Below are 26,716 nucleotides of genomic sequence, written 5' to 3'. Positions count from 1 at the left end.
TTCGTAAACAATGGGTCATAATGCAACACATGTACTGGGTATCGGAAAAAATCATCGTATAACACAACTACCACAAAAACCAACCCCAAAAGATTGCATCAGGAGAGAGACGTGACAGTTGCAGCTGTGTCTTCCTCGATGGATGGTCTCGAAGTGACCATATTAGAGGGAGTCTTACTCTTCCACCCCTACCACGCTTCATCCCTTCCTCTCCTCACTGCAGGTAGGGATAGAGGCCTATTCTATCTTTTAGCTGATGGTCCACAAAGAGATCCTTCTGGTAGCATTGATATAATATATCCAGTCTGCAGAAATCACTCACATTTAGATAAAAGACAAGATCAGCATGCTTCATGCAATCTGTTCAGTGCACAGCTCGGAAAAACTGGACCCCCTGGAACAGCAACGAAATTCTGTAGAACACTCCAGATCGCTTTTTCAAACTTCCACTGCCTGGGGAACAGGAGCTCACTGCCTATTTCGACCACAGCCCCCCAGGAAGCCTCCTGGTTGCGGAGTCTTCAGTGCAATGCGTCCCGAATGAGCACGTGGCTCGGCGGTCAGTGCTATCGATGGCGACAAAATCTACACATACAATAAACTGTGACGTCGGTGTCCTTCAGAACGAAACTGAGATAAAAGACAGTTGTCCTCACTGTGGGTTGTTTGTCTAAAAGGGCAGCTGGGACCTCCTATGGAACACGCCCACCACACCTCTAGTAACTCCACCAACAAGAACAAGCCATTCTGAGAGTGAAAACACATTACTTAACAGTTTTATTTAACTTCAATGCACCTCCTATAAGCGAGTATCTATTAAAAAGGAAAACACGTCGTGCTGATAAATAACTGTCCTCTTTCCACGAAAATGCGCACAGTCCATTTTCTTTCAGTTGTATAAGTAAAATCGGTATAGTTTTTACATTCGACTGCAGAATACAGTGAGCATCTCATTATTTTGCGACATCCAACAAAGTGAAAGAAACTACAGCATCGCTGCCGATTACAGATAACCAGACCGCAGAGGTTGGATTGTACCCTACCTGTACATGTCCACCCGGCGTAAAATAAGGAAAAATGCTTCCACTATTTTTTCCGCGAAAACTACCGATCACAGCAGAAGGTCCTCATTATTTCGAAACCGTTATTCGAGTAAACAATTTAATGCTGAAGAAAAAACATCTGTGTTAGGCAACCTCTTTCAACTTTATAGACAAAGTACATGATTTGAGAGCATCTCTCACTTTCAAATCAGTGTGTAAATAAACTGTCATATGTATTACAAACGTTTCAGACCTGTGAGATAACGGTATAGAATACAGCCTTTTATGCCATTTCCTCACATGTCAGTAAAAACACTGGCACTGTCTCTCCTAACGATATTATGCAGTTCATACATCTTAACGTAATATGCAAGATTAACCATTGCATTAAACTACTTTACAATTATGTTTGATGCAATATTTATTGTTGCTTGTCCCTCTAATGTTAATAGTATTGATTCAGAGTGTGTGCGAACACACACACACACACACACACACACACACACACACACACACACAGAGAGAGAGAGAGAGAGAGAGAGAGAGAGAGAGAGAGAGAGAGAGTCATTGATTCCAGTGAGAGTGACGACTACTGTGTCTTGAACAACACATGCGCCAATCAATTACGCAGATACACTGCGACCTAAAGGTGTCTCAGTTGTTGGCAACAAATTCCAGCTGTGATGGGCACGCCCTTGGGGAAGAATTCATAGTGCAAAACACACATTTGGAGTTATCAGATGGAAAATATTATGTTCATACTACTCTTTGCTCGAGTTTACGTCTTTTATTAGGTCTCATCCGTTCATTTCTTAGGAAGTTAACGATAAAGGCATCATAGCACGTCACCAGAAACGGTATGGCATAGGAATGCTCAATGAGCGACCTGATGACGTTCAAGCAAAACTGCAATAATAGTCACTCCGTTGATTTTTGTTGTTTCGAATTAGTACATGCAGTACACCTACACCAGATTTCTGGACCTTGTCTATTGAATGTAAATGTCGCATGATGGTTAAATGGTAATGCATCACTTATATTAGTAGTCGAGACTTCCTTAATGCGGAAAATCATTCATGCCATAACGATGTTTGTTGAAACAAGAATATCTTTTTCTGGCGTATTTTTCCCAAAAGCACTCACTCCGCACACCTTTCAGATCTTTCGAGCTGCTTCCTCTGCATTTATCCCTCTATTATACCAAAAATAAATACTGTGTTGCGGATGTTACACCTTTTTCCATTTGCGACTCAATTTTACAACGTTTAACCGTAGTTCACGATTTTCAAGTATGCAAAATCCAATTCTTAACTGAAATATGATTAGAGCTTTAAATTCGAAAATGGCGGTTGATACATACACTGGCAGCGTCGCGCCGCGTTCACCTGGGCGGCACCCGATTTCAGGCGGCGGGTGGCGTCTGGCCAGTGGCCGCTGCAGTGCGAGGAAATACTCGAGCATAAGCTGTTGTGATCGCGACACAGCCACGAGCTGCCCTGTGGAATTGTTTCTGGAAGTATTAGTTATTACATTACTGGTGGGTAGAATGTGAAGCTAATTACCTTCGATGTTCAATCAGACTCATAACTTTAGACGAGGGCCGAAAAGTGACAAAAAAATACAGTTGGATACGAACACGCGACTATAAGTTTAGAATTCGCGACAATTACCACTTTTTTTCCGAGGATCGAAGGATCAGGAAGAGGATGTAGCGGGTTTGTCTATGTCGTTTTATTGATTTCTTCGTTTAATTTTGATAACATTTTTAATTTTTTTATTTTTATTTTGTATTGTATTTGTGGATTTATTTTTGTTTCATTACAAAAAAAGATCCTACAATTGTCGTAGCCGAACGTCCGAGTCGTCATCTCGTCTGTTGGTAGGGGGTTCCCCCCTATTCAGTCCGTAGAGGATCAATATGCTCGATGATTCTACTTCATTTTCAGCATCTCATACCCGAAATGCCCCAGTGCCCCAGTGAGCAGGAGGATCCGCAAATAATGAATCTATATAATTTGCGTAACGGTTTCTGTACTTCGGGTGCCGGCTGAAAGCTGTATGTGTCGTCATCAGTAGGGACCAAGAGTCGAGTGTGCCTTTGTGAGCATCGCAAAATATGTAGTAAACGGCCATGCCTTTTAGCCAATTAATGGCGTTCGTCCTAGTTGATGGAAAGTATACGCCGTCGGGGTGCAATACATCATCAGCGGAGGTAGACTCCGGCAATCGCCGCAAGAGTAATGCCAGCATGCGCGGCGTCAGTAGCCAGCACTCGCTGGTCGCGGCACAAGTCAGGTGGTGTGCATCCGAGTCAACGACTGAGCATGTCGGGCACAAGGGGTCGTCCGCCAGATGAATGGAATGTAGCCTCTGACCTGACGAGTAGCGAACTTCCCATTCACAACTACGTACCACAACGAACGCACCGTCGTAGGTAGAAAAGGCATGTGTACCTCTCGCCACACCGTGTTCCAGGCAACTTCAGGATGTCTGTGACCGACCGTATTTATAGGTTGCTGCTGTTGATAGAGGCGATAATAGTCTTTCGTGCTGGGTATTCGTGTCGTTGAAAGGTCTGACCGTAAGTAGCTGAAGTCAATCAAGAATTCTCTGATGTGGGCGAGTGCCGGTGAAGTGTGTCCTATAGAAACCGGGGGATGCAGAGAGTGTGGTGCCACTTCCGCTATCAGGGATCCCGTCAGTTGCGTGGCCAGAGGTCCACGTGCGACGCATAGTGTTGAGATAAAGCGATCGCGCACGGTTATATACATGAATCAAACCGATACCGCCCGCCCGCTGCGGCAGTGACAGGGTGGCGAATCGGACTTTAAAAACAAGGCCGGCGCTTACGAAATGTCCATATGCTGCTTGAAATCTGTCGGTCATCGTAGCCGTCAAGGGAAGGACATCCGCAAAATAGTTCAGTTTGGAGACAAGATAGGTGTTGACATAACGTGTTCTGAGGAGCATATCCATGCGACGCAATTTGTTGTCCTGCAGCAGAGCACGTGTCTGGTGTAGGAGCCGGCGGTGGGCAACCGCCACCGTGCGTCGAACATTGCTATAGAACTGCACTCCTAAACATTTGAGTACGGCCACCTTGTCAAAGGGCAACGCAGTTACGTGGGAAAGCCCCCCTCCGACATCCATGTATTTTGTCTTCTTCACGTTGATGATGCTCTCAGCGACCGCCCCGTACTGGCGTAGCCACTGAAGCGCCATATGCATTTCATCCTCTGATCTGGCCAGGAACACAACGTCATCGGCGAATGCAAGGACCACGGGCTCACCCAACACAACGACATCTCGGAAGTAGAAAACACTTTCTCCTGACACTTCCGCATCTAACAGTGGTGCCAGATTGTGTAGATGGCCGGACTTAGCGTTGTCAGGAGCGGTTGGTTTTATTGACCCCCTTAAGTGAACTACTCAGACTTAGTCTCTGTGGCGGCCGGCCGGCGGTCAGTTTTTATGTCTGAGACTGTACGTACCTTCAATTACACTTCTCACTTCAGTCGTGTTTGATATTAGCAGTAGTTTGAGGTCATCCACATGAGTGCTAAAAGGAACTCGTTAAACGTCGGTTACACGATAAATCAGTCTAATCTAAAAGCCGTAAATTCAACTAAATACCTAGGTATTACAATTACAAACAACTTAAATTGGAAGAAACACATAGAAAAAGTTGTGGCGAAGGCTAACCAAAGACTATGTTTTGTTGACAGGACACTTAGAAAATGTAACAGACCTACTAAGGAGACTGCCTACACTACGCTTGTCTGTCCTCTTTTAGAATACTGCTGCGCGGTGTGGGATCCTTACCAGATAGGACTGACGGAGTACAGCAATGAAGTTCAAAGAAACGCAGCACATTTTGTATTATCGCGAAATATGGGAGAGAGTGTCACAGAAATGATACAGAATTTGGGCTGGACGTCATTAAAAGAAAGACGGAATCTTCTCACGAAATTCCAATCAACTTTCTCCTCCGAATGCGAAAATGTTTTGTTGACACCGACCTACATAGGGGCTAACGATCACCACGATAAAATAGGTAAATCAGAACTCATTCGGAAATATATAGGTGTTCATTCTTTCCGTGCGCTATAGAAGGTTGGAATAATAGAGAATTGTGAAGGTGGTTCGATGATACCTCTGCCAGGCACTTAAATGTGACTTGCAGAGTATCCATGTGGATGTAGATGTACTGGTTTTGATAGATGCATCCATGTCCCACGAGGAAATAGAGCGAGGAAAAACCGAAATGAATATTTACGATAGTTGATACACTGAGGCACCATCCACGCCCTGCTGCATGAAAATGTATACAAAGAAGGAGCAACTTCTTACGAGGGAGTAAGCACCAAAATCAATAGCCAAAGGAGATGTAACAGCCTTACTGCTGTTTACAGTAGCACCAACACGGCTCTGGTAGCATTCCTCTTACATAAAGAAGTTCTGGTCTGATGTTAGATAGTTTTTCTCATGTGTAGGATAATACAGCAATTTCGTCCTAACACCACAACTCTCCAGTACAACCCCCTAGCACTATTACAGGTGATACATGACATTGTTCCTCTGTCCTTTGCTGCTTAGGGTAGCCGTACGGTCTCAGGTGCCTTGCCACAGTTTGCGTGGCTCCTCCCGTCGGACGTTCGAGTCCTCCCTCGGGCATGGGTGTATGTGTTGCCCTTAGTGTAAGTTAGTTTAAGGTAGGTGGGTGAGTTGACTTTAAATACAACTGAGGTGTGGTGACTTTAAATACAACTGTTACAATGAAGTGTTTTCACTATCACAATAGCTTGCTCTTGTGGGTGGAGCTGCTACAGGCGTGGTGGGTGTGTTCCATAGGAGGTCGCAGCTGCCCTTTTAGACAAACAACCCACAGTCAGGACAACTGTCATTTATTTCAGTTTCGTTCTGAGAGACACCGACTTCACTGACATAACTTATTTCATACACATTGTATGTGTAAATTTTGTTGGCATCGATAGCACTGACCGCCCAGCCACGTGCTCGTTGGGGATGCATTGTACTGAAGACTTCGCAACCAATGTAATGTGCTGCGAATACATAGAAAGAAAGATCCCTTATCATTTAGCTACAGTATAGCAGGTCAGCAACTGGAAGCAGTTAATTCCATAAATTATCTGTGAGTAAGCATTAGGAGTGATTTAAAATGGAATGATCATATAAAGTTGATCGTCGGTAAAGCAGATGCCAGACTGAGATTCATTGGAAGAATCCTAAGGAAATGCAATCCGAAAACAAATGCAGTAGGTTACAGTACGCTTGTTCGCCCACTGCATGAATACTGCTCAGCAGTGTGGGATCCGTACCAGATAGGGTTGATAGAAGAGATAGAGAAGATCCAACGGAGAGCAGTGCGCTTCGTTACAGGAACATTTACTAATCGCGAAAGCTTTACGGAGATGATAGATAAACTCCAGCGGAAGACTCTGCAGGAGAGACGCTCAGTAGCTCGGTACGGGCTTTTGTTGAAGTTTCGAGAACATACCTTCACCGAGGAGTCAAGCAGTATATTGCTCCCTCCTACGTATATCTCGCGAAGAGACCATGAGGATAAAATCAGAGAGATTAGAGCCCACACAGAGGCATACCGACAATCCTTCTTTCCACGAACAATACGAGACTGGAACAGAAGGGAGAACCGATAGAAGTACTCAAGGTACCCTCCGCCACACACCGACAGGTGGCTTGCGGAGTATGGATGTAGATGTAGATGTAGATGTAGATGTAGATGTAGATGTAGATGTAGATGTAGATGTAGATGTAGATGTGATCCAGTGAGAGGCTGCTCTGTGGGTGGGGCTGGCATAGAGCTGCCAGTTCTCCAAATAGCGGAATTTTTTCAAACTGGAGATTTCTCCAGAATTTCGTTGTCGTTCGATGAGGGTCCAGCCTTTCAGAGCATTACATTCAACAGATTGCATGAAGCATGCTGCTCTTGTCTTTTACCTAAATGTGACTGATTTCTGCAGACTAGAGACATTATATCAATGCTACCAGAAGGATCTCTTTGTGGATCATCAGCGACAAGATAGACTAGGCCTCTATCCCTACCTGCAGTGAGGAGAGGAAGGAATGAAGCGTGGTAGGGGTGGGAGGGTAAGACTCCCTCTAATATGGTCACTTCGAGACCATCCATCGAGGAGGACACAGCTGCAACTGCCACGTCTCTCTCCTGATGCAATCTTCTGGGGTTGGTTTTTTATTTATTTATTTATTTATTTATTTATTGTTCCGTGGGACCACCTTAAGGAGAAGTCTCCATGGTCATGGAACGAGTCAATACATGAAATTATAACACGATTGTAGAAACAGATAAAATGAAATATAAGAAACATATTCAGGCGACACGTCATTAGTTTAAATAAAGAAAATCAAGAATGTAACACTGGAATTTGCTTTATTTTTTAGCTCTTCCAGGAGCTCCTCGACAGAATAGAAGGAGTGAGCCATGAGGAAACTCTTCAGTTTAGACTTAAAAGCGTTTGGGCTACTGCTAAGATTTTTGAGTTCTTGTGGTAGCTTATTGAAAATGGATGCAGCAGAATACTGCACTCCTTTCTGCACAAGAGTCAAGGAACTGCATTCCACATGCAGATTTGATTTCTGCCTAGTATTAACTGAGTGAAAGCTGCTAACTCTTGGGAATAAGCTAATATTGCTAACAGCAAACGACATTAAAGAAAATATATACTGTGAGGGCAATGTCAGAATTCCCAGACTATTGAATAGGGGTCGACAAGAGGTTCTAGAACTTACACCACATATAGCTCCAACAGCCCGTTTTTGAGCCAAAAATACCCTTTTTGAATCAGAAGAATTAGCCCAAAAAATAATACCATATGACATAAGCGTATGAAAATATGCGAAGTAGACTACTTTTCGTGTTGAAATGTCACTTATTTCAGATACTGTTCTAATGGTAAATAAAGCGGCATTTAGTTTCTGAACAAGATCCTGAACATGGGCTTTCCACAACAGCTTACTATCTATCCGTACGCCTAGGAACTTCAACTGTTCCGTCTCGCTTATAACATGCCCATTCTGTCTGATTAAAATATCAGTTCTCGTTTAATTGTGAGTAAGAAACTGTAAAAACTGAGTCTTACTGTGATTTAGCATCAAATTATTTTCCACAAGCCACGAACTTATTTCATGAACTACATTATTTGATAATGTTTCAATATTACACACAAGATCCTTCACTACCAAGCTGGTGTCATCAGCAAACAGAAATATTTTTGAATCACCTGTAATACTAGAAGGCATATCATTTATATAAATAAGAAACAGCAGTGGCCCCAGCACCGATCCTTGGGGAACGCCCCATTTAACAGTGCCCCATTGGGACTGAACATCATTACCACTCTCAATATTGCGGAGAATTACCTTCTGCTTTCTGTTCTTAAAGTAAGAGGCGAACCAATTGTAAGCTACTCCCCTTACTCCATAATGTTCCAACTTCTGCAGTAATATTTTGTGGTCAACACAGTCAAAAGCCTTCGTTAAATCAAAGAAAACACCTAAAGTTCGCAACCTTTTATTTAATCCGTCCAAAACCTCACAGAGAAAAGAGCATATAGCATTTTCAGTTGTTAAGCCATTTCTAAAACCAAACTGTACATTTGACAGCAAATTATGTGAATTTAAATGCTGCAGTAACCTTGTATATACAACCCTCTCGATAACTTTAGCAAACACCGATGGTACAGAAATAGGTCTATAATTATCAACATTATCCCTGTCTCCCTTTTTATAAAGTGGCTTCACTACCGAGTACTTTAATCGGTCAGGAAACCGACCACTCCTAAAGGAAAAGTTACAGATATGGCTAGGTACTGGGTTAACATACATGGAACAATACTTCAGTATTCTGCTAGATACCCCGTCATATCCATGAGAGTTCTTGGTCTTTAGTGATTTAATTATTAACTCAATCTCCCTCTTGTCAGTATCATGGAGGAGCATTTCAGGTAACAGTCTCGGAACACTTTTTTCTACGAGCGCTATATGATTCCCTGTTGGGACTAGGTTTCTATTTAGTTCACCTGCTATATTCAGAAAGTGATTATTAAATACTGTACATATATGCGACTTATCAGTAACACGGACATTCCTACTACGCACTGATTCTATATCCTCGACCTGTCTCTGCAGACCAGCCACTTCCTTTACGACTGACCATATAGTTTTAATTTTATCCTGAGACTTAGCTATTCTATCTGCATACCACATACTTTTTGCCTTCCTAATAACTTTTTTAAGCACCTTACAATACTGTTTGTAATGGGCTACTGCATTTAGATTGTGACTGTTTCTAACGTTTTGATATAATTGCCACTTTGTTCTACAAGATATTCTTATACCTTTAGTCAGCCACCCAGGCTGCCTGTTTGTGCTAGTTCCCTGTTTTGAACGTTCTAACGGAAAGCAACTTTCAAAGAGCACGAGAAAAGTCTTGAGGAAAGCATTATATTTATCGTCTGCTGTATCAGAACTATAAACATCTTGCCACTCTTGTTCCTTGATAAGGTTTACAAAAGTCTCTACAGCAACTGGATCAGCTTTCCTAAAACGTTGGTAACTATATTTAACCTGCGTTGAAGCACAAAAATCTTTTAGACTTAAAATTTGTGCATCATGATCTGAAAGGCCATTCACCATTCTGCTAACAGAATGCCCTTCTAGTCATGACGAATGAACAAAAATATTGTCTGTGGTTGTTCTACTGTTCCCTTGCACTCTCGTTGGAAAGAATACGGTTTGCATAAGATTATATGAATTAAGGAGGTCTACCAGCATCCTTTTCCTTGCACAATCACTTATACAATATATATTGAAGTCACCACATATGACTAACTTTTTGTATTTCCTATAAAGTGAACCAAGAACCTCCTCTAGCTTTAGCAAAAACGCTGTGAAATCGAAGTCTGGGGATCTATAAATAACAACAGTATGAAGTTTAGCTCCACTAAATTTAACCACACCTGCACAACATTCAAACACCTTTTCAGTGCAGTACTTTGAAACATCAATTGACTCAAATGGGATACCGTTTTTCACATACATGGCTACTCCCCCACACCGCAAAGAGCTCCTAGAAAAGCTGCCAGCCAACCTGTATCCTGGTAAAGGAAGCCTCTGAATTATCTCCTTATTTAAGAAGTGTTCAGATATACCAGTAATTTCAGAGTCAACATCTATAAGTAATTCACTAACTTTATCTCTAATGCCTTGTTTGTTTTGATGAAATATACTAATTCCCTCATTAATCGGATACCTAAGATTTGTCGAAAGTGGTTTCTTTGTTAGAGAGACTTTCCTTAAGCAGGAATACCTGTCAGCTGACTTCAATCTAAAAAAGGTACAGCTCTAATACCCACAACTACCGGAATTTTCCCATGAGTGATCTCACCACCCCCACCTATGCTGTCACCTATAAGCTTTGCCAACCTCCCCTTTCCATACCTGTTGAGGTGCAGGCCATGTCTAGTGAAACCCGTCCTGCTGATAGACTCCACCGACACCACTGAAATGTGACTCATGCCTTCTGTCATTAGCGCACCCCCAAGTCTCATGTTATTACGCCTGACGGCTGTATTAAGATGAGGCCGATCGTGACGCTGAAACAGTTCCACGAAATGCACATTCGTGTTGCCAGTCTGAGTGGCTATCTTTTCCAGGTCACCATCTATGTCATACTCCCCATCCCTATCAATACTATTACCAGCCCCACCCACAATCACTACCTAATCCTCTTTTGTAAAATCCCTACATAACCCCCCCTATGTTAAAAGTCACCTGAGCCAATCCTGCATTAGGCTTCACAATGCTGGTGACCTGGTACTCACTCCCCAAAACTTCCTGCAACTGCTGGCCTACACCTCTACCATGAGAACTACCTAACAGCAGAACCTTCTTCTTTCTCTTAGACTTTGCAACTGTCCTAGCCACCGTAACTGCTGAGGTCTGCTGCATACTTCCTACATCTACAGCTACTAGAGACTCCTCTCCACTAGACTCTGACAGTTGGTCAAATCTATTACAAACACCAATAGTAAAACTATCTGAAAATCTCCTTCTCCTAGCAGATCTCTTGCCAACAGCCAGCTCCCATTCCCCAACCCCCTTCTCCCTCCTCATCCTATCTAGCTCCTCCTGTGCGTTTTTCAACTGCACGTGAAGGGCACAAATCTTACGCTCCTGCTCCTCTATCAACTTACTCTTGCTACATAACCTGCAGTTCCAGGAGAGGATCTCACCAGAATGCCCGCTGGCTTCCCCACTGCATTCCCCCAGTGAAAATACTTCGAACAAGTCTCACACCGCAATCCACTACTCACGAACCTACGGCAAAGCCCACACTTCTCACTCATGGTAAAATTTTACAGTTATTGAAACAAGTAAACAACTTTATCTAAGTTCCGCTACTACAATAAGAAGATGTTAAAAACTGACTACAATAATCACAAACTTGCTCCACAAGGAAAGTAACTACTATTATTGACAGTATTAATCAACAACAAATGAGAATATAACAAAATACTAACACAGAAAGAAACACACCGCAATCCACTACTCACGAACCTACGGCAAAGCCCACACTTCTCACTCATGGTAAAATTTTACAGTTATTGAAACAAGAAAACAACTTTATCTAAGTTCCGCTACTACAATAAGAAGATGTTAAAAACTGACTACAATAATCACAAACTTGCTCCACAAGGAAAATAACTACTATTATTGACAGTATTAATCAACAACAAATGAGAATATAACAAAATACTAACACAGAAAGAAAATCAAACGTCTAATGACAGTAACGAAACTGAAAGCAGTTCGCAAAAGTTTCTTCTGAAGTTATTTCACCGGTTTTTGTGGTAGTTGTGTTATACGATGATTTTTCCCGATACCCAGTACATGTGTTGCATTATGACCCATTGTTTACGAACGCTAGTTTTTTACATGACAGTTACGATGTGTTATTAGAATAGTGAAGCATTTTCCATCAGTTATAGTACGGAACATTGGCCTCCCTCAATTTTGAGCACCTAGGTTACGGGGTGATCGTCGAACAATGCATCAGAAGGCTTCTGTAGCGAACTCTGATGTCAAACAGCGATAGATACAGTCCTCATCTGTATGATTACAGGTAATACACTTATTAAACTCCTCTCTGTCCAACACCAACATAACGTCAGTTGAACATAATTCCCACCAAAAAATAAAGATAGTACCTTCCACTTCAACTTTTTTCCCACCAGTTTGTAGGTGAAGGGTAGAGGTTGAGTGCGTCTGCCACTTGTTTGGAGAGTGGTATCGTGAATTATTTTTCCCAGCAGGTTAACACCTGTTGTATGGCATCGTCAATTTTTGAGCTGTATTGCGATTTCAGGCACTCCTTGTGTAGCGCTACGCATATGGTTGTGTATTTGGGACCTATCTTATGATTAACTCTGTAATTAGGACCGGTCTTTACTTCAATTTCCCAACCATGACAAATAAAGTACACTAACCTAACATGCTCTCCTGCATATGGACACTTTCCCTTTTTTGAGTGGTGCACTTGGGATAACTGTCCAGAAGGACAAGGGTTTGAGTGCCGGAAAGGTAACCGTTATTTTAATTTCCCGCCAATTCCCGGGTGGGGTGGGACAAAATTGCGCTCGGAGCCCAATCTCCCTACTACTGACGGGTACCACTTTTCCTTCTTTCCTTGCCTGTAGGCGTACAATACTACGTTTCACCAAACGATATGCTGTTTCTAACACTTCACTACCCTCCAATGATTCTATTACATGTCTTACACCTACTGATAGTTCGATTCTACATTTACCAATAGTGATTTCCGGGTGCCTTTCGACACACAATCGAACATAACAAGCCTTAACGCTATTGCTTGCTGTTTAACTGGACTGTCTTGTATACTAGACACTCCTCGCGGTACATAAACATTGGCAACAGTTTCCCATAGTCGGAATATCTTCCCACTCAATTTCCCTACACGTCGTTGAAGATCAATTGTGGCATGATGTTGATGCAGAAAATCTAAACCTATTATCAAGCCAAATCCCCCATTTACATAAGACACCACTTCCACACACTGCCTAATTCACCACTGACCCCAATTCTCATATATCATTATCCCCCACCACCACCACCACCACCACCACCACACGTAAATCTTATCGTGATAGGTTTCACTGCCACCTACCCACACGTTCTCTCGAGGTTAGTGACACATATGCTCCTGCATCCAACAATACTTATACTTCATCCATCTATAACACCCATTATGGCAGATTCCGCCTCTGCATTCGTTCTCACTGAACTTATTCCGATCGGAAACCACTGTCGGCGGCCCTAGGGCCCCCTTCTAAGTTTAACGGACCCTTTCTATTCCTTGGACTACCTTTATCATTATCCTTATAACCTCACCGTTAACCAAAACCTACTCTACTGCCATTTCCATCAAATTGTTGGCAAACCCCTGATACTCCAGTTGTGGTGTGGGTTCCGTAATTGGTAACATTGACTTTGTAAGTGTCCCTTTCGAACGCAATTAAAATACTTAATATTCGATGTAAATACCTGTTTCTGCTCTCTTACCCCTATCGACGTATCGATTTTTTCGTATTTGAAAGCTAACCTAACCCCTTTATGAAGGTAATTAGGTGCCCCGTGCGCACTCTCCAAGACGTTTCTGGTGTCAGACCCCTTAAAAAAGCATCGAGCGCTTGTTGCTCGACCTCTTGCAGCAACACTTCATTTACTTTCTCGTTTAATGGAGAGCTCGTAGGTGTTAAGGTTCATTTTCCTGATTCCATCCGCAAAGTATTTTACCGCCTCATTATGTCTCCTGGATACCACCCTTAATCGCTCGCGAAAAAATCGTGCGCTATTATGCTTTCTGTATCGCTGTTCCAAGTCCTGTCTCAACTGGTCAAAAGTTTCTGCATTTCGAAATGCTCTTGGTATCTTGCAAATAATTTTGCTTCTCCTGACAAACGTAACCTTCCAAACACCAACACCGTTTATCTGACCAACTTCCTATGTCAGCTGATGACTGAAGATCCTCTCTCTATAAATGCCAACACATCCTCACACGCTCTACTAGAGAAAGGAGAAAAGATTCACCACATTCAGATCTCTCCTAGAGTTTGCGACTTCAACACTATTATCTAGCGATTCTTTCCTGCTAGCACATTAAACATAACTACATTATCCGCTCTTAACTGAGCCACCTGATTCACTAATGAGTGCACCGCTTCGTCACTGGTGACACCACGTGTGTCTGATTTTGCCTCTGTATCCATTAACCATGATAAAAATTACGCAACAACGAAATAATACGCACAGAACATTTAGTCCTGAAGTGTTCTACAAAGTTATCTCTTCTCTCTGATCATGAGTGTGGTGTGCGTACTGTAAGACCTTCGGTACACACACCATCAGATTATTTGACTTGTCGCTCTAACGAAGTAGGCGAGTGTCAGCAATACGTCTCGTGGTCTTATCGTGGCGTGTTTATCTTCTGCCATTAGGTCAGACGACAGAAACACCACTTGCACGCTTAGAGTAGCAGATTGACAGTGACCAACTTTAAACAGAACTTGATTAATTTTTACACACACTTATTAAAATAATAAACAGCATAGACATTACGTAACTTGATTCTGGATGCTGTTTACAACTGACAATCTGAAGTTCCTTTGGTCTTGGTACGTTAATCTTATTCTCACATATCTCTGATACTTGACAAAGTGTCTATTCATTTATCTTCATGGCTATGTACAGGAATATGGTAATCTTATTAGGCGCAGACTGAAACTTGACCATAGACTGGTACAGACTAATGTAGACTGGTACAGACAGGTGCAGATAAATGCAGACTCGTACAGACTAATGCAGACTGACTAATCGAAGGTCTGTACACTCGTTATAATACCTCGCGTGTTCAGGTATCACTGTGCGAGTGTGATCCGCGAGGAGAAAAGGTTCTACGTTAGTAGCACTCTCACTGGCTGCATTGCATATTAATACGCCGATCGGCGGAAGCCCAATTTGGTCCGTCTCTAAGGCAGCGCCATCTCGTAGTGCGGAGACAGACGAGCGCTGGGCCTGCACTGTTGTGCTTAGGGGGGCGCGCTCTAGTGGGAAAGTTTTGTACGCGCTGACTACGCGGAACTATGTACACAACAATGAAATACCTGGACTCTCTATATTCCGTAGCCGTGCGCCCAAAACGGCTACAATTAAAGAAGTTCCACTACTGATTCAGCACAAGCAACGGAATGCCCGAGTCAATTACACTGAGTGCAACGTACAGGTGCTAACCATTCTTCTTTACCATCACTCCTAAATTGCGACAGTTCCACAGGTTCCTCTTGTTTCGTAAATGTAACTTTCGTAAAATCACGCGATCTAAACTTCGATCCCATGATTACCATCGCACAAGATTAAAATAGTCTCGCTCACCCCTATGACGCCACTGCGGCCTATGGTTCGAACGACGTGCTGCGGAAGTTCCACACCCTCCGCTGTTGAATGCTGCAACATCGGCCCTCCTCATTCCACTCTGTGTAGGCCGCTCAGTAGCGGCACATCTACAGGGTGTTACAAAAAGGTACGGCCAAACTTTCAGGAAACATTACTCACACACAAATAAAGAAAAGATGTTATGTGGACATGTGTCCGGAAACGCTTAATTTCCATGTTAGAGCTTATTTTAGTTTCGTCAGTATGTACTGTACTTCCTCGATTCACCGCCATTTGGCCCAATTGAAGGGAGGTAATGTTGACTTCGGTGCTTGTGTTGACATGCGACTCATTGCTCTACAGTACTAGCATCAAGCACATCAGTACATAGCATCAACAGGTCAGTGTTCATCACCTACGTGGTTTTGCAGTCGGTGGAATGTTTACAAATGCGGAGTTGGCAGATGCCCATTTGATGTATGGATTAGCACGGGGCAATAGCTGTGGCGCGGTACGTTTGTATCGAGACAGATTTCCGGAACGAAGGTGTCCCGACAGGAAGACGTTCGAAGCAATTGATCGGCGTCTTAGGGAGCACGGAACATTCCAGCCTATGACTCGCGACTGGGGAAGACATAGAACGACGAGGACACGTGCAATGGACGAGGCAATTCTTCGTGCAGTTGACGATAACCCTAATGTCAGCGTCAGAGAAGTTGCTGCTGTACAAGGTAACGTTGACCACGTCACTGTATGGAGAGTGCTACGGGAGAACCAGTTGTTTCCGTACCATGTACAGCGTGTGCAGGCACTATCAGCAGCTGATTGGCCTCCACGGGTACACTTCTGCGAATGGTTTATCCAACAATGTGTCAATCCTCATTTCAGTGCAAATGTTCTCTTTACGGATGAGGCTTCATTCCAACGTGATCAAATTGTAAATTTTCAAAATCAACATGTGTGGGCTGACGAGAATCCGCACGCAATTGTGCAATCACGTCATCAACACAGATTTTCTGTGAACGTTTGGGCAGGCATTGTTGGTGATGTCTTGATTGGGCCCCATTTTCTTCCACTTACGCTCAATGGAGCACGTTATCATGATTTCATACGGGATACTCTACCTGTGCTGCTAGAACATGTGCCTTTACAAGTACTACACAACATGTGGTTCATGCACGATGGAGCTCCTGCACATTTCAGTCGAAGTGTTCGTACACTTCTCAACAACAGATTCGGTGACCGATGGATTGGTAGAGGCGGACCAATTCCATGGCCTCCACACTCTCCTGACCTCAACCCTCTTGACTTTCATTTATGGGGGCATTTGAAAGCTCTTTTCTACGCAACCCCGGTACCAAATGTAGAGACTCTTCGTGCTCGTACTGTGGACGGCTGTGATACAATACGCCATTCTCCAGGGCTGCGTCAGCGCATCAGGGATTCCATGCGACGGAGGGTGGATGCATGTATCCTCGCTAACGGAGGACATTTTGAACATTTCCTGTAACAAAGTGTTTGAAGTCACGCTGGTACGTTCTGTTGCTGTGTGTTTCCATTCCATGATTAATGTGATTTGAAGAGAAGTAATAAAATGAGCTCTAACATGGAAAGTAAGCGTTTCCGGACACATGTCCACATAACATATTTTCTTTCTTTGTGTGTGAGGAATGTTTCCTGAAAGTTTGGCCGTACCTTTTTGTAACACCCTGTATAGGGGGTGGTGCTTGGGTGGTGATGCCGTAGTCGACGGGGAGCCAGTGGAAACGCTGTGGAGAATTTAACAACATAGCTTCACATATACACGAGGCAGGCATGGCGCCCCTCGTCAGCTCTGGACAGTGCAGATGGCATCAGGTACTAGGACGGTGCCCGGCGATGCCGCTCAGGACTCCGGCCCGGCGGCAAAGGTAAGGCGATGACCAGATGCGACAGCGTGGTTTCCCGGTGGAGCGACGTGCTAGGCAGCTGCCCCGCTGCTCTTCGCTTCTTGATGGTGGAGGCGGCTGTGCGCGGGTCTCAACGAGCGACCCTCGTACAGGCGGCGGACGGAGGCTGGCGTTGTGACGCCGGTGCCTCAGGGTCGGTGGCAGCAGGCACGGACAGTAGGCCAGCGAGGCCGTGCCACCAACTCCCGTGAAGGACCCAGTGTGGCGGCAGCCACATCCTGGTCCCGAAGTGGACCTGCTGGTGCTGCCCAGTCGTCTCGCGGTCTAGCGGTGCTTCGGCCTCTTAGTGCAGCTGTTCAGCAATGATCAAGTCCCTGAATCGAGTGACGTCAAAGTCAGCTTCATTTATACTCAATTACTGGCGATTTGTTACTCTACAACCTGGTGTCTAGTCACGTCGCCCATAACAAAGAGACTTGCTCGAGTGTGGTGGCAACGACCCGCATACTACATCGTTCTTTGCTTCTCGGCTCAGTTTACCGCTACACTCAACTGTCCTTGCTTCGCGTCTCACTTACGCATCTGTTATTGTGACCTACATGCAGACATGGAATGGCTGACGGCCAGCGCTCTTACCACAGTACTCCGCAGCGGCCTCCACGCTACACCCATTTTCAGAAAAAGAACAGAACGCCTTGAACGAGTAGAGATAGGACGTTCATACTCAAAGCACATGTACATTAGTCTGTCCTGCAGAAATGATTAGCATTTGAACCATGTAGGCCCGCGAGTTCCATGCCAACATCGATATCGCGGCGCAATAGCACCTACCGATAAACTGTGCCTATGGCTCTCGTGGTCGCTATAAACCGAAAGAAACTGATCAGTGTGACTTGAGCAGACATTCCTCACAAACGTATGCCTGAACAGTGAGTCTGAAAGAGGGCGCATTATTATTGGCATGAGAGAATGTGTTGTATCCATCCGGGAAATTGCCGATCGTGTGGGACGAAGTGTTTCAGCAGAGCAACAAGTGTATGCAGAATGGTTCATTGAAGGCCATAAAACATGACGAGATGGGTCAGGTCACACCACGCAGACCATTCCCCGAGAAGCTCGACACCTCATACCAATGGCATTGCAGGGCAGATCTGCATCTTTCTCGGCTCTGGCGCAGCAGTGTAGCAGTGTTACACGTCGTACACTATCAGGGGTGACAGTGTCGCCGTTTATTACGGCATGGGTTACGTGCACGTCGTCCACTTCTCTGTCCACCTTTGACGATGTGCAGAAACATGCTGGGCGGCAATGGTATATGGAACTACGTCACTGGAGACAGGAATGGCATCATATAGTGTTTTTAGACGGATCCCGTTTCTGTTTATTTAAAAAGGATGGCCACATTTTGGTTCTCCGTAGACAGGGGGAATGACATCACTGTGACAGAATTCGCACAAGACAGTGTCAACTCAAGGCCTTATGGTATGGGCTGCTATTGGGTACAACAACAAATCACGATTGGTGCGTGTCTAGGGCAGTGTGACCAGTATGACCTACGTAAATAACATCCTGCATCCCGTAGCCAAACCGTTTCTGTGCAACACCCCAGACACCATTTTTCGGCAAGAATATGCATGACCACATGTTGCTGCGTGAACACGTGCCTTCTTGGTGTCACATGATGTCAACCTTTTGGCCGCCCACCAAATCACCAGACTTGTCGCCAATCGAAACTGTGTGGGATATGGTGAAACGACAGGTGCAACGCTGTGACCCAATGCCAACCACCACAGATGAACTTCGGAACGAGGTGAATGCAGCATGGATGGCTATACCACAGGACGAGATTTGCGCCTGTTAGACATCGATGCCCTCACGCATGGAACAATTTACAGGGCCCATGGTAGAACTTGTGCCTACTAGGCAGCACGACACTTGTTGAATCGAGGTGGTTGAAATGCTAATCATTTCTGCAGAACAAGTCCTGTAAATATGAACTTACTATCTCTAGTCATTCAAGGTGTTCTGTTTTTTTCTGAAAATGAGTGCACTTTCAGTCATTTACACTAACTAGTTATCACTATTAACTAAAGCACAGGGTAGTGCCAGTACAACCGATAAAGTTATTGGATGTCCTCCTGAGGAATATCCTGTCAGATTCTGTCTAACTGGCGCTCTGGATCCGGCCGGAGAGGCCGAGCGGTTCTAGGCGCTACAGTCTGGAACCGCGTGACCGCTACGGTCGCAGGTTCGAATCCTGCCTCGGGCGTGGATGTGTGACGTCCTTAGGTTAGTTAGGTGTAAGTAGTTCTAAGTCCTAGGGGACTGATGACCTCAGAAGTTAAGTCCCATAGTGCTCAGAGCGATTTGCATCGATTTTTTTTTTTTTTTTTTTTTTTTTTTTTTTTTTTTTTTTTTTTTTTTTTTTTGCGCTCTGGATCGTCAAAATCCCATGGTGGTTAGAGGGCCCTGGCCATAATACTCCAGACGTTCTGAACTGGGGAGGGGTCCGGGGATCCGGTGACCTTTCTGCCCAAATTAGGTTTTGGCAAGCACGAAGAAGGCAGTAGAAACTATTGACGTGTGAGGGTGGGCATTATTTTGCTGAAATATAAGCCCAGGATGGCTTGCCATGAAGGGCAACATAACGGGGCGTAGAATATCGTCGACGTACGTCTGTTTTGCAAAGATTCCACGGATGACAACCGAAGAAGGAGGTAGGAAGATTTCGTTTAACATCCTATCGACATCGAAGTCATTAGAGACGGAGCAAATTCTTGGATTGTGTCAAGGATGGGGAACGAAATCAGTTGTGCCCTTTCAAAGCAACCATCCCGACATTTGCCTGGAGTGATGTAGGAAAATCACGGACGCGACTTTGAACCGTAGCCCTCACGAATGCGAGTTCAGTGTGCTAATTAGTGCACCACTTCGCTCGGTGACAACCGAAGAGCGAAGAGGTCCTGCTAGGAAATGAAATAGCACCGCAGAGCATCACTCCTAGTTGTCGGGCCGTATGATGGGCGACACTTAGGTCGCATCTCCAGACACATCTTCGGCCTGGCATCTCATTGGCTGGAGTAGAATTGTCTTCAGTAATGAATCCCGTTTCAAATTGAGTCCCGATGACCAGCGAAGACGTATCTATATACTCTCCAGACACCAACCAGACACCAACCTGACCGTCGCCGGCCATACGGCCCGACAATTAGAAGTAACTGGGGTGTCATATCATTTCTTAGCAGGATCTCTTTGGTTGACATCCGCAGCACCTGGAAGGCACAGCCGTGCGTCGACGATATTCTACGCCCTGTTTTCAAAAAAATGGTTCAAATGGCTCTGAGCACTATGGGACTTAACATCTTAGGTCATCAGTCCCCTAGAACTTAGAACTACTGCGTCGCTTTTTTTGTCTGAGAGCCTTTAACAGTTTCCCAAACATTCATCCTTATAATGGATCTCGAGTAATCTTCTTTAGCAATTGGTTTGCGCCCATAGAGGATATTGAACGCACACAGAAGGGAAGTACGGTCGGTCATAGGTTTGATTAACCAATGGGAGAGCGTCACAGGGGTACCGAAGAAATGAACTGGCAAACGCTTGTAGGCAGACGCCAACTATCCCAATATCCCGAGAAAGCCTAGTTAGTAAGTTTCAAGGACCAACCTCAAGTGATGAATTTAAGAGTATACTACAACCTCCTACGTATTGCTCCCGTAAGAACGATAAAGACAAAATTACACTAATTACAGCGCGCCAGAAACGTTTAAGCAATAATACTTCTCGTGGTCTATACATGAATGGAAAGAGAGAAAGTCTTAATGATTGGTACTACGGGAACTACCCTTTGCCATGCACTTTGTAAGTGACGTGCACTTAAGTGGTGTTTATAAAATGAGTGGAGCCCTGAGCTATATTCAGATGGCTAAAGAGCCATACGCAAATTGAAATGCTATTTGACGTTAAAATCAAAGTAAGACATTGGGTCGCCACCAACTCTAGCCACATGACAAACGCAAGGTTCGACTGAGTAGGAAAATTAATTAATTAAGTCATAAGAAAAAGCTCATCAAAGAACATTCATTGTAATGTAACTCATAAAAAATGGGATGTAATTATTAATATGATCCAGGGATTGTTCACATGAATCAGTATTAAAATAAAGTAAAAAGTGTGTGAACACTGTATAAGAGCAGCTGGCACCAACATTCCTAAAAACAAGATCTATCCTAAGGAATTTGTTTTAAATAAAAAGTGAACACTAATTATTGGACCTGAGCACATAGAAACCCTGTGGATGGGCTAACAAGGAAACTACAAGGTAAATGGCGTAAGTAAAGGACGCGTAACATCGGTACACTGGATAAGACTTGGAACAAAATTATTTATTTCTTAAGACATTGATATAAGACATCTATTTAACTGCTGTTGCCTGGTAACTACGTATGATTGCTTGTGAAACGCTATACGATTCACAACAGAATCTCTTAATTTAGAATCGCGGTCGTAATTAGAGGGGGACGGGAAAGGTTTAATACTCGCATCCAGACCCACATTCACTCAAAGAACAGCAAGGACGGCCCCAACACCAAGACGCAACGAATCTAGAAGGTTTGTTCCGCTGTGTTGAAAAATGATAAAATAAGAGTAAATCTGAACGTCACGGTTACATTTAAAGTTGAACCTCGGTTTGGAGAAACAGCCTCAACGAGGGCCACACATACACGCTTACGCACTTGACATGAAATCACAAACCCCAAATGCTATTGTATAATCCGGACAGGATATATGTAATATTCCAAAATCAGAGCAGTGGGCCACAGGAAAGTTAGGCTCACAGTCAATTCGTGAGCCCAAGTGGTTTGCGGAGAATTTCTACGTACCGTGACCAAATTTTAGCAACAATAGACCACCCAGCCGCGAAGAGGACACATTTGAATAGACAAAGGGTAATGGCAGAGAGCCAACAAACTAATATTAAACCACGTGGATGGTTTCCAACGGGCATATAGTAATGAAACAAAGAACATTCATAAAGAGGCAAAAGATTCGGAAAAGAATAGAATGTATACACATACAGTCGCATTCTCACTGAACCGAGGGCGCACTTCCTACGTGACATCGCTTCAACATATGCAACACCTTTGTGCTACGTTCTTCTTACGAACCAAAGTCTGCATTAGGAATCAAGCTGAAAGTCTGTAAAAGCCTTCCATTCCTTGCTGCGACCCAGTAAAACAATCTTTAAAAGACAAAACGCGAGGCTCAAATTGCACAAATGGCTCTAAGCACAATGGGGCTTAAAACCTGATGTCATCAGTCCCCTAGACTCGGAACTACTTAACCCTAACTAATATAAGGACACCACACACATCCATGCCCGAGGCAGGATTCGAACCTGTGACTGTAGCAGCAGCGCGGTTCCGGACTGAAGCGCCTAGAACCGCTCGGCCACAACGGCCGGCAAAACGCGATTCCAAAAACTAAAAGTTCCCCTCTCGTAATGAGACAACGGGCCACACGGTTAAATCAACTCACCCTTCTTCGAAGCGACTTCGGCTGCAGACCCTCGGAGAGCTGGAAGCAGACTGCCCATCTCACACTAAAACTTCTCCGCCGGCCGAAGTGGCCGAGCGGTTCTAGGCGCTACAGTCTGGAACTGCGCGACCGCTACGGTCGCAGGTTCGAATCCTGCCCCGGGCATGGATGTATGTGATGTCCTTAGGTTAGTTAGGTTTAAGTAGTTCTAAGCTCTAGGGGACTGATGACCTCAGAATTTAAGTCCCATAGTGCTCAAAGCCATTTGAACCATTTTAAAACTTCTCCCACACGACCCCGTGGCCAGGAGAGCCCAGAGATGAGGCTTCCGCCACCAACCTAACACCAGTAACTTTCACACGCAGGGAACAAACCTCTTTGCCTACCCGAAAACTAAAAGAGTTTGCATTCTGTAAGACTACCGCTGATTCTCTGCGACAGACTAAACCACTGTACAGCAAAATGAAACACACCCACATTCATTCATTCACTCACGCATGCCACAGAGTTTTGGAATAGGAGAACAAGGGATAAACATTTTGTGGAATCATGGTCGTGAGTTGGGTAACATATATAAACCTAAAAGATTTATAATAGCGTTACAGACGCATTTGCAAGTCTGAAAAGAACCAACATGACAACCATCTGATGCTTGCAAATCGTAGAAAGAAATAGGCTACGGCTAGATTGGATCATAGCTCAGTCTTCTCTGGTACGAAGTTTAGCAACGAAAACACCGGAATTGTTATGTAGAACGCAATGTGCACTGGCAAGCAAATAAAATGATAATGAAAGAGGACTGTAGGGAACTTCCAACTTCACAGTGGTTTGTAAAGGGTAAATGTAGACGTAAAAAATCAAGTGTCATAGATTTGTTTGTAATTTAAAAATTAAGGAAAAAGTAATAGGTGACGGAATACGATGGCCCGGTCGAAATACTAGGGTCTAGAAGAGAAATCTTCAACAAAGGGTTCGTGTTCAGATACTTTTTGGAGATGGAAACAATCGCATAATATCTTTCTCGGTGGTACTAAGTGCCCAAATTCCAGCACTTCCTTCAGAAACTGTTTCATTAAATTCTGTCGTTCAGAAACTGTTTCATTAAATTCTGAAGTATAATATGTATCCTGACAAATAAATTACTTAGAGGTCTGTTTAGCAGAGATATATAATAGGATTTATAGTGAGATGATCAGTCTTAGGGCACAAAAAGATCAACGATTTGTTGATCAGTTCAACAAAATCGGCAAGTAGAGGCCATATTTTCAGCAATAAACAAGAAAACCATTGATGATGTAAACACTGCTCTAAGTGAACGTAAACAAATAATTGCATTTTATACCGCTGAACTATCATAAGGTTTGAAGGACCTTAGTGGAGAATGTTCTAGTTGGAAGTTAGAAATTATTGCAATGTATACTGTTTATGAAGAAACGGTAAATAAAGATTTGATACCTAAACCTTCTGTAATATTAATGAAACAACAATATTATTTAGAAGGTTTTGTAACGGCTCCCAAACCCAAGGTCCTCGGCGGTACTTTTGGGGCAGCCACCACAAATTGTATAGAGCGTGGGTAGTGACCAGGATGTAGCTATGTCTGTTGGCCGAAAAATAATTAATGACAAGAATTGTGCCAGCTACAATGAAGAGATAACTTATCTTTATTTCTGACGAAACGTGCACCAGCAATACAAGTCCAAGTAATATCCAAGAGTAATCCGTGTACTGAGCCTAGTCGAATACATTAGCAAATATCACACTGCAATGGCTCCGCTATAAACTCCACGAAAGGCTAGCAATAGACAATCGACAATAGACTGTCCGTCTCGGGGTTTTTTTTTTACTTTATTGTTATTTTAAAACCTGTACAACAGGCAGGCTGTCAGCAGCATTCTACTCTGCTCTTCAGCCATAGAATACACAATGAGAAAAAGACAGGAAGAATACACATAAGTTCCAGAACAGAGGGCAATAAAACAGTAGACACATAAAGACAAACATGGAACCGTTCACACTCGACGATAATCCACACGGCAAACTTTTGAAACGACACACAAACACTGAAGATGACGATGGCACAGGTGAACGAAGGAGTGCGACGGTGAACACTGAACACTAAACACGACGGCACAAACGAGACACTGAGGGCGATGATCTCCGGCGTGCGAAAGTCCACGGGGACCTGCCAAGAAAGGAGGAGGGGGGTGGGAGAGGGAGAGGGGAGAGCAGAGATGCCATGGGCAGAGGAGATAGGAGGAAAGCAGGAAGGGGGAGGGGAAGCCCGGGGGAGAGGGATTGAGGAAGAGGGATGGGGGGAAAAGGAGAGAGAAGGGAGGGAGGGTGCCTAAAGAAAAGGACACCGGAAGTGGGGGGGCGGCAGGATCAAAGTTGATAGGAGGGGTAGATGGAGGGGAGGAGGACATCATCAGGGAGGGGGAGCTGGCGGAAGCCACCTTGGGAGAAGGTAAGGAGGGTGGAGAGATGGAGGCCGGGTGGGACGTGGGAATACGGGCACGGCAGCGGGTGGGGGTGGGAGAGGATGGGCGAGACAAGTGGGTGAGGAGGATCGAGTTTGTGGGAGGTGTACAGAATCCATATCCTTTCAAGGAAAAGGAGGAGGTGGGGGAACGGAATGAGATCGTACAGGTTCCGCGTGGGGGAGGGGAGACGGATGCGATAGGCGAGGCGGAGAGCATGGCGTTCAATAATCTGAAGGGATTTATAAAAGGTTGGGGGGGCGAAGATCCAGGCCAGATGGGCGTAACAAAGGATAGGGCGGATGAGGGATTTATAGGTGTGAAGTATGGTGGAGGGGTCCAGACCCCACGTACGGCCGAAAAGGAGCTTGAGGAGACGGAGTCGGGAGCGTGCCTTGGCTTGGATTGTCCAGAGGTGGGGAGTCCAGGAGAGGCGACGGTCGAGGGTGACGCCAAGGTACTTGAGGGTGGGAGTGAGGGCGATAGGACGGCCATAGATGGTAAGATATAAATCAAGGAGGCGGAAGGAAGGGGTGGTTTTGCCTACAATGATCGCCTGGGTTTTGGAGGGATTGACCTTGAGCAACCACTGGTTGCACCCAGCAGTGAACCGGTCAAGATGGGATGGGAGAAGGTGTTGGGAGCGCTGCAGGGCGGGGGCAATGGCAAGGAAGGCGGTGTCATTGGCAAACTGGAGAAGGTGGACGGGGGGTGACGGCGGCGGCATGTCCGCCGTATACAAAAGGTATAGAAGGGGGAAGAGGACGGAGCCTTGGGGCACACTGGCGGAGGGGAAAAAGGTGTAGGAATCCGTGTTATGGATGGTGAAGTAGGAAGGACGGTGGGAGAGAAAGGAGCCGATCAGACGGACGTAGTTAATGGGAAGGGCGAAGGTTTGGAGCTTGAAGAGGAGACCGGAATGCCATACGCGGTCATAAGCACGTTCGAGGTCCAGGGAGAGGAAGACTGCGTAGCGACAGGAATTAAGCTGGTCGGAAAGGAGATGAGTGAGGTGAAGGAGAAGGTCGTCGGAACAGAAGGACGGCCGAAAGCCACACTGGGTAATGGGAAGGAGACGGTGCTGGCGGAGATGCTGGTGGATGCGTCGGATGAGGATAGATTCCAGGACCTTGCTGAAGACCGAGGTAAGGCTGATGGGACGGTAGGAGGAGACAGCGGACGGCGGTTTGCCAGGTTTAAGGAACATCAGGATATGGGAGGTTTTCCACAGGTCGGAGTAGTAACCGGTGGACAGGAC

This window comes from Schistocerca cancellata, chromosome 4 (assembly GCF_023864275.1).
Source record: "Schistocerca cancellata isolate TAMUIC-IGC-003103 chromosome 4, iqSchCanc2.1, whole genome shotgun sequence".
Lineage (NCBI taxonomy): Eukaryota > Metazoa > Arthropoda > Insecta > Orthoptera > Acrididae > Schistocerca > Schistocerca cancellata.
The sequence above is the reverse complement of the archived record's forward strand: the minus strand, read 5'-3'. Positions refer to the sequence as shown.